The sequence below is a fragment of the Anabrus simplex genome, chromosome 4 (assembly GCF_040414725.1).
Source record: "Anabrus simplex isolate iqAnaSimp1 chromosome 4, ASM4041472v1, whole genome shotgun sequence".
Taxonomy (NCBI): domain Eukaryota; kingdom Metazoa; phylum Arthropoda; class Insecta; order Orthoptera; family Tettigoniidae; genus Anabrus; species Anabrus simplex.
In genome coordinates this window covers 212091044-212104753 of record NC_090268.1, presented here as the reverse complement: position 1 = coordinate 212104753, position 13710 = coordinate 212091044, and the positions used below count along the sequence as shown (strand labels likewise).

At 48.9% G+C, this 13710-nt stretch overlaps 1 protein-coding gene across 6 annotated transcripts in view; it reads left to right on the top strand.

Annotated features, from left to right (window-relative positions):
• The window catches only part of Idua (alpha-L-iduronidase), a 276679-nt gene that overhangs the window by 192573 nt on the left and 70396 nt on the right, over positions 1-13710 (top strand). The window lies entirely within an intron of this gene.

Genomic DNA, 13710 nt, shown 5'->3' with positions numbered 1-13710 from the left:
AGTTCTCGTTTCTCAAGCTCAGTGTTTCTGACTTACATGAAACTTCTGGTCTTATAAGTGTCTGGTAGTGTCGGATCTTAACTTCACATGACACTGCTGTAATATTGTATGTCCCAGGTAGACGTAGACGTAGACTGCGTTCATTTGAATTAATCTGGCTTCCACATCCTGTTTTTCATTACTCCTTATATCTGCCCACTCTCATAAATATGTGAAAGCTTCAACCTTTTGAACATCGCCCTGTGTTGTTTTTATTTAATTGAACTGTCCTTAATATTTGTTCAATTGAGATTTTAAGTCCTATCTTGCCTGCCTGATGATAAAATTCCTCAATCTGTTGCTCGGCTGCTTTAAAGGACGGTGGTAGGATTGCAAGTTATATTATTATTATTATTATTATTATTGTTCCGAGGTATCTGTGGAACAGCAGAGGTGAAAGAAGGTGCGGGCTGGAATAGGTCTCAACTACAAAATTATAGTTAATTTAAAAATTTAACAAAGGCTATATTTTCTCTTCAAAATCAACAAATAACGGATAACAACATTTAACAATTTCCACTAGGTGAAGTAACAACGAAAGGCAGGTACAAAATAATTTTACCCGTTCAGGGGTTTTTACAAGGTTTTGGGCTTCGAGCCCCACAGTCACAATCCTTGAGCTATTAGCCCAACTTTACTAAGGTACAAAACTGAACAAAGGGGCAGAAAACCCCATCATGGCAAGGAGCACTTGCTCCTAATTACAATGTTCAGCCTCCTAGAGGCCACGAACCTACTACGATGGCGTAGCAGGGGGAGAGGTGATACTCCCACGTGGCGCGTCCCAGGTGGCGGATAGGGGGGTCCTAACCGGCTTGCCGGCGGACTTGAGGGAAATAAAATACCTCTCGCGGACCAAACACACTACCCCCTGCGGGTGGGGGACACACATGCAGAATACACCCGCGGTATCCCCTGCCTGTCGTAAGAGGCGACAGAAAGGGGCGACCTTGGCGCGAACATGGATTGCGGTTTGGTATAATGTGATGGACCTCCTGTGGATGGGAGAGGCTGAATACATCCATAGGTAATCCCTGCCTGTCGTAGAAGGCGACTTAAAGGATCATGTGGCCATGGTCCCCTCTTTATTTTTTTATTATTTTTCCGAGGGTCAGATGTAGACCATTCAAAATTTGATGTGCGTGCTGCCCGGCGATGGAGCTCCTATGTGTGCGACTACGCTCGAAAGCCCGTGCCAGCAACCACCCAGGACGCGGCGGGTGGGAGTATCATGTACCCGGGCAGTGGTATCCGCCTGACAACGCAGGTCCCCGCACAGCCGAATGCCAGAAGGACATATTATTATTAATTATTTTTATTTTTTTCTCTATATTTAGTGCTCTGTAAACGCTATGGGGTACATGCTATTGCGGGTGGCTGGAGGAAGGGAGTCTTAGTGCTCATTGCCTCAGTCATGCCGTATTAGGCATCGTCCAACATCGGACCCCGGGCAGTACCTGCTATGACCAGGTGGGTATTGCCTTGGCTGCTTGGTTCGGCTACAGAGACCCCTGATCGGACTGGGTGGCATTCGGGGAGGATGCTATCGGGCATAGCTTCCAAACGAAGTCTGCTCTCTCAAGGTGGTCGCCCACCTAAGTCTTTAACTTTTGCTTCCCTGAGAGGTTCAACTCCCTGGGAACATGCGCAGCGTGAAGGAATGGGATCCAGCTTCCCTAGGTTTCTGGTCGCTACCAGAACCGATGGGAACGATTTTAAGCTGGTGAAGTCGGTCCTTTTTAGTCGGCACATCGAAGGCGTCTATGGCGAACTGGAGGAACTTAAGAAAATGCGCAACGGTAGTTTGCTTCTCAAGACCCGTACAGCACTGCAAGCTGATCAGTTGCTTAAGTGCGAGCACTTTGGCGAAATCCCCGTCAAAGTGGAGGAGCATAAGTCCTTGAACCTGGTTCGCGGAGTCATCTTTCACCGCGACCTTATTTTGAACACTGACGACGAGTTGATGGAAGACATGAAGAACCGTGGCGTGACACACGTCCGGCGCATTACGCGCAAGGTCAACGGTGAAGACGTTGCCACTGGTGCCTTCATTGTCTCTTTCAAGTTGTCAGTGTTACCAGAGAAAGTCAAGGTAACAACTTATCGTTGCGATGTGAGGCCGTACATCCCGCCTCCTATGCGATGCTATCAATGCCAGCGATTCGGACATATGGTATCTCGCTGTTCGAATCAGGCTGTATGTGGTACATGTGGACGAGTAGCTCACGGCGCGGAGGAGTGCACAACTCCATACAAGTGCACTAACTGCTCCGGTTTTCATTCTCCACGGGATCGGAATTGTCCGACATACCTGAGTGAGAAGAAGATCCAGGAGATCAAGACCCTGGATGGTCTTTCCTACCAGGAAGCGCGCCGTAAGTTTCATTCTATGAATACACCTGCCCGTACACTCGACTATAGCTTGATAGCTCAGAGTCTTCCAGGTTCGTTATTTACGACCAAGACACCTGTCCAGACCGCTGCGCCCAAGGCGACTGTTGCTGCTCCCAGCAACGTCGCAAATAGTCAAAGCTCGAAGGGGGGGACCACCCCACCTTCGACCAACCAGAAGTCTGTGCCGGCTGGGAACTCCCAGCCGGCACAGCAAGGGGGGAAGACTAAGTCTCCCCCCCTAGGAGGTCGACGAAAGTCGTGCCCCAGCCGGCGGAGGCGGCTTCGTTGACCAGGGCTGGGAAACCATCTCCCAGCCCGTCTAAACCTGAAAAAAAGAAGGGGAAGAAGAGCGCCCGTTCTGAGCGCTCTCGGCCTTCCCCTGCGAAGGAGAAGTCATGCCCCCCATCTGGAGGGTATGAGTCTGCGCCAGGAGGCACTCCTGCTCCCAAACCTGCGCGCTCTCCTCGTAGGGGACCCCCTCGCGCCCGAAATTTGTCGAAGTTCTGGGCGGCACCCCTGCCATCTTTTGATGACGGGATGGATGTCGCGCTGTCCTCTACATCTACGGATGTAGAATTAGATAGTGTTTAGGCTAACGAGCATTTTTCGCTCATAACCTAACACTCCTTTTACAGTCCACACTATGACACTGTTACAGTGGAATTGTAATGGTTATGACAGGCATCTTGCTGAGTTACGTCAGCTTATTAGTGAGTACGCAGCGAGTATAGTCTGTATTCAGGAGACCAATTTCAGACCTGGTCATCATACGGTCTTGAGGAATTTCAAACTATACTCGACAGAACGATACTATGCTCACCGGGCTTCCGGAGGCGTTGGCATTTTTGTACGTTCTGATAGCTACAGTGAAGAGGTTCCATTACGAACCCCTCTAGAGGCTGTAGCTGTTCGCGTCTCGCTGCCTGTCATAGCAACAGTGTGTAATGTTTATCTTCCACCCGGCCAGCATCTGAACATCAATGATGTCGCTGATCTTATAGATCAGCTTCCACCACCCTTCCTCTTATTGGGCGATTTTAACGCCCATCACCCCATATGGGGCTCTGAGACGCCTTGTCCCCGAGGAAGAGAGTTGGAAACACTTATAACAGATCTGGATTTATGTATTTTGAACACAGGGGAACCAACTCACTTTAGTGTACGTTACGGCACATACTCTCGCATAGACGTAAGTCTATGCAGCCGAACGTTGGTTCCGCTGTTTCGGTGGAATACACACGATGATCTCTGTGACAGTGACCATTTTCCCATTATTCTTACTTTGTTGAATCATAAACCCGTCGAGGCTCCCCCTCGATGGATTCTTAAACATGCTGATTGGCCAAAGTACACATCACTAGCTGTCTTTCACGATGATGTCAGGCGGACCGTCGGCGAGGAAATAACTTACGTCACCCAAGTTATTCTTGCTGCTGCTGAGGAGTCCATTCCGTTTTTCTCGGGGGCTCCTCGCCGAAAACTCGTTCCTTGGTGGAACGATGAAATAGCAGCAGCCATCAAAGAACGCCGTCGCGCTCATAAACGTTACGGGCGACAGCCTACTGTGGCCAACTTGGTAACATTTAAGAAACTCCGCGCTAAGGCGCGAGTTCTTATTCGACACAGTAAGAAGGCTTCATGGGAGAGATATGTGTCGTCCATGACGTCGCATACTCCATCATCTCAAGTGTGGACGAAACTTCGACGACTTTCGGGTATTCAAGGATCATCTGCTGTACCGGGAATTTCCATTGCAGGCAGTGTCGCCACTGATCCCCTTGCGATTGCTAATCATCTCGCTAGTCATTTCGCGGATGTCTCTGGCTCCGGGAATTACAATCCTGATTTCCTCCCTCTGAAGCGGGAGGCTGAACGTCATCACCTTAGTTTTGCCACCCAAGCTTCAGAGGACTACAACGTGCCCTTTACGGAGTGGGAACTCCGCAGCGCATTAGCGCTTTGCAAGGACACGTCTCCTGGACCGGACAACATCCATAACCAGATGTTGAAACACCTTAGTGATGATAGTTTACTATATCTCCTTCGTGTGTTCAACCGAATCTGGACAGAGGGTGATTTTCCGTCTCAGTGGCGAGAGGGCATAGTCATCCCTGTCCTCAAGCCTGACAAAGATCCTAAGTATGCAGGAAGTTACAGACCGATTTGTCTTACAAATTGCCTGTGTAAGCTCTTTGAGAGGATGGTAAATCGCAGACTCGTGTGGTGTCTGGAGAAACAAGGACTCTTGTCCGAGTACCAATGTGGATTTCGAGCCGCTCGATCCACCACAGACCACTTGGTACGCCTGGAGAGCTCTATCCAGGATGCGTTTCTCCGCAAACAGCATTTGGTAGCTGTCTTCTTTGACTTGGAGAAGGCCTACGACACCACCTGGCGATATGGCATCCTTTCAGTCCTGCATCAATGGAGATTCCGAGGTAACTTGCCGGTATTTATTGCGAATTTTTTGTCCCTCCGTCTATTCCGTGTCCGAGTAGGGAGGACATATTCGCAATACCACGTTCAAGAAAATGGAGTACCACAGGGATCGGTTCTTAGTGTCACTCTGTTCGCGATTGCCATAAACGGTATTGTCGCGGCTGCTGGTCCAGCCGTCATACCGTCCCTATATGTGGATGATTTTGCTCTGCACTATAGCTCGTGCAGTATGGCAGTCGCAGAGCGACAGTTACAGCAAGCTATTAGGAGGGTGGAGAAGTGGACCTTAGAACATGGCTTTCGGTTTTCTGCCGCAAAGACCTCCGTTGTCCACTTTTGTCGTCAACGTACACTTCACCCTCATCCTGAGCTTTATCTAGGTAATGTCGTTCTTCCAGTTGTTGACACCTACCGATTTCTTGGGCTCCTTTTTGACAGTAAATTATCGTGGGAGCCACACGTGCGGCAGTTAAAAGTGCAATGCACTAGGAAGCTTAATATCCTTAAGTTTCTTAGCAGCACTTCTTGGGGGGCTGACCGCGCGGTGCTCCTGCGATTCTATCGGGCACACATTTTATCCCGGTTAGACTACGGCAGTGCAGCATATGGCTCCGCAAGACCAAGCGTTCTTGCGAAGCTGAACAGTATCCACCACAGCGGGGTTAGGTTGGCGACGGGAGCTTTTCGTACAAGCCCCATCGCTAGCCTGCTCGCTGAGTCTGGTGTGCCGCCTTTACACCTGAGGCGCCAGCAACTTGTACTTACATATGCTGCAAATTTGCGACAGATGCCACTTCATCCCAGCTATCCTTGCGTGTTCAACAATGGCAACCGTTTGCTGTACGCTGCTCGTCCTCGAGCGACGCGGCCGGTTGGGATACGCTTGGATAACATTTCCGAATTGTTTGACGTACCTTCGGTTCCTTGCCTTGTCAGACAACCAAGTGGGGTACCTCCGTGGGTCGTACGACGACCTGAAGTAATCCTGGATCTGCACACTGGTCCAAAGGAAAACACGGACCCTTCGATTTATCGGAGGCTCTTCCTGTCCGTTGTTGGCCGCTATCCAGGTTCAGTCGTCGTCTACACGGATGGTTCAAGGTCAGATGCGAAGGTGGGCTCTGCGTTCGTTGTTAACAATGATAGGCTCCTTTTTGCTCTTCCGGCAACCTGTAGTGTGTACACAGCAGAGCTCTATGCTATCTATGTGGCTCTGCGGTACGCACTGTACAATGAGCGCCGACACTTTCTTCTGTGTACCGACTCCTTGAGTTCGCTTCAGTCTATAGATACCTGTTTCCCTCGGCACCCTCTGGTGCAGCTAATCCAGGACCTGCTGGCCGGGTGTTGGGATGCTGGCACCAGAATCACATTTCTGTGGCTCCCAAGCCACATGGGCATAGAGGGAAACGAGTTAGTAGATCAGGCTGCCAAGGAGGCAGTTACACTGCCCACGTTGCCTTTCCAGGTTCCAGTAAGTGATATTCGCTCCCAGCTGAGACATCTTGTTATGTCCCATTGGGAGATGGAGTGGCAGGCCATTCCACTTCCCAATAAGCTGAGAGCGATAAAAGGAACAACGAAGGTATGGAGGACTTCCCTTCGGGCTTCGCGGAGGGAAGCCGTGGTATTATGTCGTCTTCGGATCGGCCACGGTATCTTGACTCACTCGCATCTTTTGAAAGGAGAACCCCCTCCGGTGTGTACCTGCGGCGACCACCTTACCGTGGTGCACATCCTTACGGAGTGTGTGGACCTGGTCGATCTGCGCCGTAGTCTTAACCTTCCGAGTACTATCTCCCTTATCTTGCGTGATGACGAGCAGTCAGCAGACCTCGTCATCCGCTTTATGAGGGATAGTGGACTGTTTTCTCGTGTGTAATGCTGTCCTTTGTCCTAGTGTGTTTTGTGTCACTTTCGCTTTTATCCTATTGACTTAATTTTAGTTTGTTTTGCGTATTTTAATGTGTTATTTTAACGTCTCTCGTAAATTATGTACTACCAGGCAATGCCTTATTCTTTTGTTTTCCTGTAATTTCTCTTATTTTATTAGAAAATAAGGCATTGCGTATTAGATCCACTGATTGTTTTAATCTCACCCTCATTTTTCTCCATCATTTTTTAAACTCTAGTCAGTGGATATGTTTTTAAAATTTTAACATCATCTCTCATGTCGTTTATCACATTCCATTAGGGGCCGATGACCTTCGATGTTAGGCCCCTTTAAACAACAAGCATCATCACCATCACCTCCTAGAGGCACTTTCCCAAAATACCAGAAAGAGCGGACCTGCTCTCAGTTTTACAAGCCTATCCAAGGCCACAACAAATTTCACTTCTAACTGCCCTCAAGGCACACAAAGAAGCAGGGGCATTTAATACCCAACCTACAGGGCCTTCACATGAAGAAAACAAAACATCAGGTTAATTAAATGGCCCAGAATACAAAATTGAATGGAGGCGAAAACATGCACTCCTACACTTAAGTTTATTAAAACCTATGTAGCGCTAGGCCGATAATACCGGGGCTAATCCCAAGCTAGGGAGGTGACTCGTATGAGAAACTTTAATACATTAATAAAGAGAAGAAACGGTTACAAAAACGTAGTCACCGCAATTTCAAAATGAAGGGGAGTTCGAGAGGGTAAAGCACTCTCTATCCCCGCTTTACAGTGAAAGAGATTTGTAGTTTTCACATAAACCGAAGAGGAATTTACATTTTAAGTGGTAGGTTACATATTAAAGGTTTCGAACCCTCCCCGAGAGTTAAACTGCTGAGCTAGCAAGAAATAAAGATGTTAAAAGGCCATTACCTTGTTGAAAAGCTGCTGCTTGAAGAAAGAGGCGCTTCCCGCCCCCTGCTACATATCCACACGCTAAGTTAGATGTTACTGAAGTGGCCAGGAGACCAGAAAAACAGCAGTTTTAAACCCTCGTGGAAAATTTGAGACCTTTCAGGAATGAGTAGACACACCCTCTCACTTTTATTGGATAGCTTAGAGCAACATATCCATATCGAAGAAGACATACATGATTGGCTGAGAATTAATTAAAGAAATTCGGGATTGGCTAAGTTCAAACCTGGCGGAAGGAAGGATTAATATTACCAACCCAAAGATAACAGAACAAAATATAGTAAAGACAAAACTTATGAATAAAAAATTTCTTCCAGAGAGTTCATTCCATTGCACCAGAGTGCATTACCATAGTTTTTTTGTAGAGACATCTGTTAGAGCATGTCCACACTTCTTGATTAATGAAACAAAAGCAAATTGAAAACACACAGTGACATCTTCTGATAAATCGTATAATTAGTTCAGTTGTAAAGTTCAGAGCTTCTCCTGTAGAGGAGTTTCAATTGGCGCAAGATTTGAACTTGCGTCGTAGAGGTGTACCGCCCGGTACAATTATTATCATCATCATTAACTTCTCCGAGGAAGAAGTCTTCAGGTCATGCACAAATAAAACGGAAATGGCATACCGGCATACAAATTAAAGGTCAATATCGTTCAATGCGAACCTGAGGCACTACTGCAATGTCATCCGACCGGAGGCTGCGGAATATCTCATGATGAAGGAGAAAGGCCCGATTGGAAAACGAGAGGCCAAAGCAAGCAAGAAAGAAAGAAAGATATTGAAATAAATCTTGGCCCTTATAAAAAAAGTTGAATGCGGAATACGGCGCAACCGTACCCACCTGGAGAAGATAACCAAAACCATCCAGAAAAGAAGGATCACCTTTTATGGATATGTGACGCGAATAAACCCATCTACATTAGCCAATGGAATTAGGACCAGAAAATCAAGGGAACCTGGTCCCCACGAACCTACTACGCTGGCGTAGCAGGGCGAGAGGTGATACTCCCACGTGGTGCGTCCCAATTGGCAGATTGCCGGTTTGCCGGCGCACTTCAGCGAAGTAAAATAGCTCTCGCGGACCAAACACACAAACCCCTGTGGGTGAGGGACGCAGACGAAGAATACATCCACAGTATACACTTCCTGTCGTAAGAGGTGACTAAAAGGGGGCGACCAAGGATTGAGATTTTAGAACCATGAGATTATTTGTGGTTAGTACCATTATGTCAGGAACACCATAGGTCGACTTTTCTTGCGATTAGTACCACGATGTGTGCAACACCATGGATCTTATGTGAGGAACACCACAGCTCTGGGCGTTGCCTGTGGTTAGTACTATTGTGTGTATTCCACCGAGCCGGGGGGGGGGCAGCATTCGGCTGCCTGGACTAATGTCCATGTGCCGTAACGCTGCGCTGAAATGTGTCGATAGCCCTGTGTTCAGAATGGGTCCGTGCTACTTATGAGTAGTATCACTTTCTGAGAAACTCCATGGGTCTACGTTGCCTGTGATTAGTAACACTATGTGAGAAACACCACGCACCACGGGTTTGGCTGGCGCCCGTGATTCGTACCACTCTGTGAAGAAAACCATGGGTCTGCGTCACCTGAGAGTGGTCTCTTTATGTGAAGAACACCATGGGATTTGTTACCTGTGGGCGTTACCTTAATGTGTCATACACCGTAGGTATACAGTGCCTATGATCAGTACCACTATGTGTGCTACACCACGAGTATTCTGGCCTATGATTAATTCCACTAAGTGAGGAACACCACGGCAATACCGACGCCCGTGATTAGGCCTGCTATTTGTGGAACACCATGGGCCTGCGTGGGTTATGAGTAGTATCCTTATGTGCGAAACACCGTGGTTTTCTGTTACTGTGAGTGGTGCCATAGTGTTTGATGAGGTGGGTATTGCCTTGGCTGCTTGGTTCGGCTACAGAGACCCCTGATCGGAGTGGGTGGCATTCGGGGAGGATGCTATCGGGCATGGCTTCCAAACGAAGTCGGCTCTCACAAGGTGGTCGCCCACCTAAGTCTTTAACTTTTGCTTCCCTGAGAGGTTCAACTCCCTGGGAACATGCGCAGCGTGAAGGAATGGGATCCAGCTTCCCTAGGTTTCTGGTCGCTACCAGAACCGATGGGCAGGATTTTAAGCTGGTGAAGTCGATCCTGTTTAGTAGACACATCGAAGGCGTCTATGGCGAACTGGAGGACCTTAAGAAAATGCGCAACGGTAGTTTGCTTATGAAGACTCGTACAGCACTGCAAGCTGATCAGTTGCTTAAGTGCGAGCACTTTGGCGAAATCCCCGTCAAAGTGGAAGAGCATAAGTCCTTGAACCTGGTTCGCGGAGTCATCTTTCACCGCGACCTTATTTTGAACACTGACGACGAGTTGATGGAAGACATGAAGAACCGTGGCGTGACACACGTCCGGCGCATTACGCGCAAGGTCAACTGTGAAGACGTTGCCACTGGTGCCTTCATTGTCTCTTTCAAGTTGTCAGTGTTACCAGAGAAAGTCAAGGTAACAACTTATCGTTGCGATGTGAGGCCGTACATCCCGCCTCCTATGCGATGCTATCAATGCCAGCGATTCGGACATATGGTATCTCGCTGTTCGAATCAGGCTGTATGTGGTACATGTGGACGAGTAGCTCACGGCGCGGAGGAGTGCACAACTCCATACAAGTGCACTAACTGCTCCGGTTTTCATTCTCCTCGGGATCGGAATTGTCCGACATACCTGAGTGAGAAGAAGATCCAGGAGATCAAGACCCTGGATGGTCTTTCCTACCAGGAAGCGCGCCGTAAGTTTCATTCTACGAATACACCTGCCCGTACACTCGACTATAGCTTGATAGCTCAGAGTCTTCCAGGTTCGTCATTTACGGCCAAGACACCTGTCCAGACCGCTGCGCCCAAGGCGACTGTTGCTGCTCCCAGCAATGTCGCAAATAGTCAAAGCTCGAAGGGGGGGACCACCCCACCTTCGACCAACCAGAAGTCTGTGCCGGCTGGGAACTGCCAGCCGGCACAGCAAGGGGGGAAGACTAAGTCTCCCCCCCCCCTAGGAAGTCGACGAAAGTCGTGCCCCAGCCGGCGGAGGCGGCTTCGTTGACCAGGGCTGGGAAACCATCTCCCAGCCCGTCTAAACTTGAAAAGAAAAAGGGGAAGAAGAGCGCCCGTCCTGAGCGCTCTCGGACTTCCCCTGCGAAGGAGAAGTCATGCCCTCCATCTGGGGGATATGAGTCTGCGCCGGGAGGCACTCCTGCTCCCAAACCTGCGCGCTCTCCTCGTAGGGGACCCCCTCGCGCCCGAAAAGCGTCGAAGTTCTGGGCGGCACCCCTGCCATCTTTTGATGACGGGATGGATGTCGCGTTGTCCTCTACATCTACGGATGTAGAACTAGATAGTGTTTAGGCTAACGAGCATTTTGTTGCTCATAACCTAACACTCCTTTTATAGTTCACACTATGGCAGTGTTACAGTGGAATTGTAACGGTTATGACAGGCATCTTGCTGAGTTACGTCAGTTTATTAGTGAGTACGCAGCGAGTATAGTCTCTATTCAGGAGACCAATTTCCGACCTGGTCATCACACGGTCTTGAGGAATTTCAAACTATACTCGACAGAACGATACTATGCTCACCGGGCTTCCGGAGGCGTTGGCATTTTTGTACGTTCTGATAGCTACAGCGAAGAGGTTCCTTTAAGAACCCCTCTTGAGGCTGTAGCTGTTCGCGTCTCGCTGCCTATCATAGCCACAGTGTGTAATGTTTATCTTCCACCAGGCCAGCATCTGAACATCACTGATGTCGCTGATCTTATAGATCAGCTTCCACCACCCTTCCTCTTATTGGGAGATTTTAACGCCCATCACCCCATATGGGGCTCTGAGACGTCTTGCCCCCGAGGAAGAGAGCTGGAAACACTCCTATCAGATCTGGATTTATGTATTTTGAACACAGGGGAACCAACTCACTTTAGTGTACGTTACGGCACATATTCTCGCATAGACGTTAGTCTATGCAGCCGAACGTTGGTTCCACTGTTTCGGTGGAATGCACACGATGATCTCTGTGACAGTGACCATTTTCCCATCGTTCTTACTTTGTTGAATCATAAACCCGTCGAGGCTCCCCCTCGATGGATTCTTCAACATGCTGATTGGCCAAAGTACACATCACTAGCTGTCTTTAGCGAAGATGTCAGGCGGACCGTCGGCGAGGAAATAACTTACATCACCCAAGTTATTCTTGCTGCTGCCGAGGAGTCCATTCCGTTTTTCTCGGGGACTCCTCGCCGAAAACTCGTTCCTTGGTGGAACGATGAAATAGCAGCAGCCATCAAAGAACGCCGTCGCGCTCATAAGCGTTACCGTAGACAGCCTACTGTGGCCAACTTGGTAACATTTAAGAAATTCCGCGCTAAGGCGCGAGTCTTATTCGACAAAGTAAGAAGGCTTCATGGGAGAGATATGTGTCGTCCATGACGTCACATACTCCATCATCTCAAGTGTGGACGAAACTTCGACGAATTTCGGGTATTCAAGGATCATCTACTGTACCGGGAATTTCCATTGCAGGCAGTGTCGCCACTGATCCCCTCGCGATTGCTAACCATCTCGCTAGCCATTTCGCGGATGTCTCTGGCTCCGGGAATTACCATCCTGATTTCCTCCCTCTGAAGCGGGAGGCAGAACGTCATCACCTGAGTTTTGCCACCCAAGCTTCAGAGGACTACAACGTGCCCTTTACGGAGTGGGAACTCCGCAGCGCCTTAGCGCTTTGCAAGGACACGTCTCCTGGACCGGACAACATCCATAACCAGATGTTGAAACACCTTAGTGATGATAGTTTACTATATCTCCTTCGTGTGTTCAACCGAATCTGGACAGAGGGTGATTTTCCGTCTCAGTGGCGAGAGGGCATAGTCATCCCTGTCCTCAAGCCTGACAAAGATCCTAAGTATGCAGGAAGTTACAGACCGATTTGTCTTACAAATTGCCTGTGTAAGCTATTTGAGAGGATGGTAAATCGCAGACTCGTGTGGTGTCTGGAGAAACAAGGACTCTTGTCCGAGTACCAATGTGGATTTCGAGCCGCTCGATCCACCACAGACCACTTGGTACGCCTGGAGAGCTCTATCCAGGATGCGTTTCTCCGAAAACAGCACTTGGTAGCTGTCTTCTTTGACTTGGAGGAGAAGGCCTACGACACCACCTGGCGATATGGCATCCTTTCAGTCCTGCATCAATGGAGATTCCGAGGTAACTTGCCGGTATTTATTGCGAATTTTCTGTCCCTCCGTCTATTCCGTGTCCGAGTAGGTAGGACATATTCGCAATACCACGTTCAAGAAAATGGAGTCCCACAGGGATCGGTTCTTAGTGTCACTCTGTTTGCGATTGCCATAAACGGTATTGTCGCTGCTGCTGGTCCAGCCGTAATACCGTCCCTATATGTGGATGATTTTTCTCTGCACTATAGCTCGTGCAGTATGGCAGTCGCAGAGCGACAGTTACAGCAAGCTATTAGGAGGGTGGAGAAGTGGACCTTAGAACATGGCTTTCGGTTTTCTGCCGCAAAGACCTCCGTTGTCCACTTTTGTCGTCAACGTACACTTCACCCTCATCCTGAGCTTTATCTAGGTAATGTCGTTCTTCCAGTTGTTGACACCTACCGATTTCTTGGGCTCCTTTTTGACAGTAAATTATCGTGGGAGCCACACGTGCGGGAGCTAAAAGTGCTATGCACCAAGAGGCTTAACCTCTTGAAGTTTCTTAGCAGCACTAATTGGGGAGCTGACCGTGTGGTGCTCCTGCGATTCTATCGGGCACACATTTTATCTCGGTTAGACTACGGCAGTGCAGCATATGGCTCCGCAAGGCCAAGCGTTCTTGCGAAGCTGAACAGTATCCACCACAGCGGGGTTAGGTTGGCGACGGGAGCTTTTCGTACTAGCCCCGTC